The sequence below is a fragment of the Natrix helvetica genome (genome assembly GCF_964273705.1).
Source record: "Natrix helvetica genome assembly, chromosome: 2".
NCBI classification, from domain to species: Eukaryota; Metazoa; Chordata; class Lepidosauria; order Squamata; family Natricidae; genus Natrix; species Natrix helvetica.
The window spans coordinates 111,627,311-111,631,366 of record NC_138552.1 but is presented as its reverse complement, the minus strand read 5'-3'; positions in this window follow the sequence as shown (position 1 = coordinate 111,631,366).

The window sequence follows — 4,056 nt, the reverse complement described above, 5'->3', positions numbered from 1 at the left end:
TTCCTAGAAATAGGTTGTGTTCTATCAAATGCCTTACTGAAGACTAAGTGGAGTATGTCCACAGCATTTCCCTGATCCACTAATTTAGTCACTTTATCAAAGAAGGCAAGGTTTATTTGACATGACCTGCAGCAGCACCTGTTCTCTAGCTTTTCTCCAGAGATTTTAACAACCTCCAATGTACTTGCATTTTGAAGGGCTCTGAAAACTTGGCGATTCACTTTGATTTTTGGCAAGTGTTGTTCAAGCCTGCTTTTCTTCTTTTTTCTTTATTCCCATCTGAGTTTTGTTATTTATGCCCCCTTTGTTCCTTTTTGCTTTGTGTGGTTTTCTTGTTTCAAATGTTTTTAACAATTTGTAAACTGCCCTGAATCACTGGAACCCAGGCAGCATATGCATTTAACCAATTGCTACTTTACTGTAATTATTAATAATGGGACCAAATGCAAACAGTAACTAAAAAGGCAAAGCCACTCAATCCTATTTCGGTTCAATCTTCACCAGCAAAATAACACGGGACACACTTGGAAATTGAGGAACAGGATGAAAGGCAAGATTAAAGTTTAAGATTGATAGAATCAGTCAGGGAATATCTAATGGAATGAGTTAAAGTCTTTAGGATCAGATGAAACGCATACCCGGAGGTCGGTTAAGAGTTTGACAGGGAGCCCATTACCCAGAGAAGTGGTTCCACTTCATTGACTAGGTTTAATCAGAACTTGGCCCACCATTTGTCTAGAATGCTGTAAGCTGTGTTCCTGAACTGAGCAGACTCAAAATCAGTTGCTTAAATGGACCTCTTCAACTCTGATTTAGGTTCTGACTTATGCTTTTCTTCAATATGCAGGATATACCTTTTTTCTTGCCTTTCCCTGTTTATTGGGTCCTTGCTAGCAACTTTTGTGGCCTTCTTCTCCCCCCCCCCCCCAGCAAATTGGATAGTATACTTGGAAACAATTCACAATTATTTTATATGGGAAAATTCAGTAAGTAGATCAGAGAAGGAAGAATAAAGAGCGAGTGTGCAGGTGATTTGCAGGATAGGTTTAGTAGAAACATTCTAAATCGGAAGATTTAGAAGCATTGTGGGAAGTAGGAGGTAACCAGAAAACAAAACAAAAAACCTAAGAATTTACATGTGGTGTTTTAAAGAAGTGCACTATGGTTTTTTGCCTTCTTAGTGAAGAGGTAAACCACAGCTCAGTGGCAGAGCATATATTCAGCATGCAGAAAAGTCATGAGAATTTTCAAGTCTAGCATCTCTAGTGAAAGGGTTTTGAGTGGTAGGGCTGGTAAAAGAATTAGAGAGATAACCAGTTCTCTTTGGAGTTGCATCTGGATTTTGAGAAAATGACAAGGTTATCAGATCAGAAAGCCTCCACCATGGACACAGTGCCCATTCACAAGATGTTGCTGTTGCCATAATGTTAGTTTTGATTAATCACTAAGTGATTACACAATTGGCAGAAGTTATGAGTGGTAATATTATGTGACTACTTTCCCAAGGTAACACACAAATCAATTATTTTTATTTCAAGGTTACTTTCCAAAGGTAACACACAAATCAATTATTTTTATTTCAAGGTTATTTCCCCCCCATTCATGACACATCTAGGTGTCCTAGTGAACAACCACTTAAGCATGAGCCAGCAGTGTGCTGCAGCTACCAAAAATTGTCAATGGATTCTAGGCTGCATCAAGATCATGAGAAACGATAGTATCGCTCTGTACTATGCTAGTGAGGCCACACTTGGAATACTGTATTCAATTCTGGTTAAAAAAAAAAGTGCTGAGACCCTAGAAAGAGTGCAAAGAAAAAAAAGATAAAAGGTCTGGAGGCTAAAACAGATGGATGGTTGCAGGAATTGGGTAGGCCTAACCTAATAAAGAGAATTTGGGGTGACATGATAGGTGCCTTCCAGTACACGAGGGGCTGCCACAGTGAGGCAGGGTGGCTGAGGGCAGAATAAGAAGCAAAGGGTGGAAGAAGCTACTTTTTTAGTAAATAGTCATAGAAACATAGGGATGGAAGGGACCTCGGGTCTTCTAGCCCAAATCTCTGCCCAGGGCAGGAGATCTTATTCCATAACACACAAATGGTCATCCAATCTTCTTGAAAGCCTCCAGCAATGGTGTACCCACAACTGAAAAGCAAGCTGTTCTGTTAGTTTGTTGTTCTCGTCAGGAAGCTTCTCCTCAGTTCCAGATGGGATCAGTCTCAGAGTAGCTTCTAGCCCAAAGAGGACGCTTGAACTGCCCAAGATTTGCTTTGGATTAGGTCTTTTAAATTTCGCAGAAGCAAATTGATGAATCTCAAGATTTAACAACCTAGTAGTAAAACTTGTGGCAAGGCCTGCTGGAAGCTTGAGCTTATCCAGAAAACGTGAAACCCATGTCACAGAAGGCAAACTAAGTCATGAGGAGAGAAGTATGATCTGAACTAGGGAAATCTCCCATGTCCATATCCTCACAGCATATATATATAATAACGCATATTGCCAAACCAAATATACCTATCTGCGTCTTGCACACAAAATAGGCTACTTATAGTTAAACAAATTAATTAACTCTTCCTGTCTGTGGACTGAGCTTGCCCCAACTTAGCTCCCATTTACATTACCTGGGATCAGTTGTAAACAAAGCACTTGGCTGCAGTCAATTCAGCTGTTTTGTTTTTGAATGCCTCCAAAGCCCATATTAACACCAAAGCATTTGGGAAAATAGGTTGTCCCTGGAGGCTCTTTGCATTGCAGCTCACCAGCTTCCAGTTGTTTTAAAACTGATTTCATTTTTGAAAATATGAGAATGGTATGGGATCTTAGGGAGACAATTTTTTAATTTCTTAATTTAGACACTATATTGCTCTTGCTGTTGGAATGATGTACAAGCGTTCCTTTTCCCAGTCCAGAAGTCTTCTTTTCCCTGCGCAAACATCCAGGACACTATCTCACAACTATGTACTGGGTTTGCAAATGAAGCTTTTCCACAGGCACAGCTGTGAGCGGACTTCCTCTGTATTATCATTAATGAACAGGACTGCCACTCTAGTTCCACACTGCCCGTGATATTGCCTCACACAGAATGCAAAATTAAACCTTCAATTCTAGGTATGAAGAGGGATGATAGCACTGCACATTTCTTCTTAGCAATTAGGTACCTCTGCTATTATTTACCTTCAAATTTATATAAACTGGTCTCAAAACACAACAGTTATATATACTCGGCATTTGTCATTAATGGAGACTTTTACAGCTGCTTTTTAAAATTCTATTTGAAATGAATACTTTTAATGGTCAGTAGTATGCATCACATTCAATTTGGTTTCCCCATCCAGTAACATGGATTACAATAGCAGCTACTCTGAGCCAATCAATTCTATTTCCCTTTCCTGATTTCTGCCCCTATCTATGCCATTCAACCATCGCTATAGGAGGAGGAGGGGGGGAACATGTCGGTCTTCACTGTCAATGAACCATGGTTCTCAGCAGCAAAGCCAATGGTGTGCAGCTGGAATTGTATTTCAACACATGCGGGGCCTGCAATAATTGCAGACTTAGTGGCCAAAGTTATGACGGACGCAAAAAGAGGACATATGACAAGATTCTAAAGGTGATCCCCCTATTCTGCAGTCATATGAATGCACTTTGGGTGCTTGGCAACACAGCTACTTTACAGCTGTTTGCAGCATCTTGCAATCACATGACCACATTTTATGTCAGTTTTGCCCCATTTGCTTTATGGCTGATGCAAAAAAGAATTGCAAAATTGGGTCATTCATGTGACTGACCTGTTTTATGACTTTATGAGTTAGAATTATAACGGGTAGTCTCCATTATGGTCATAGCTCAATAACTACCTGTACAGATTAATTGCCGACTGTGACCCTGAAGTCACACATAGACTATAGGCATCTGCTGACATCATTATTTTGTTTCTGTTACAATAGTTGCATAGTAAAATATATTCCATTAACATAATTGACTTCACAATCTGGAACACAAGCAAAGCAACTGCAACAGCTAATCTGCGTGAGGCATTATAGTCTTAATTCTCAAA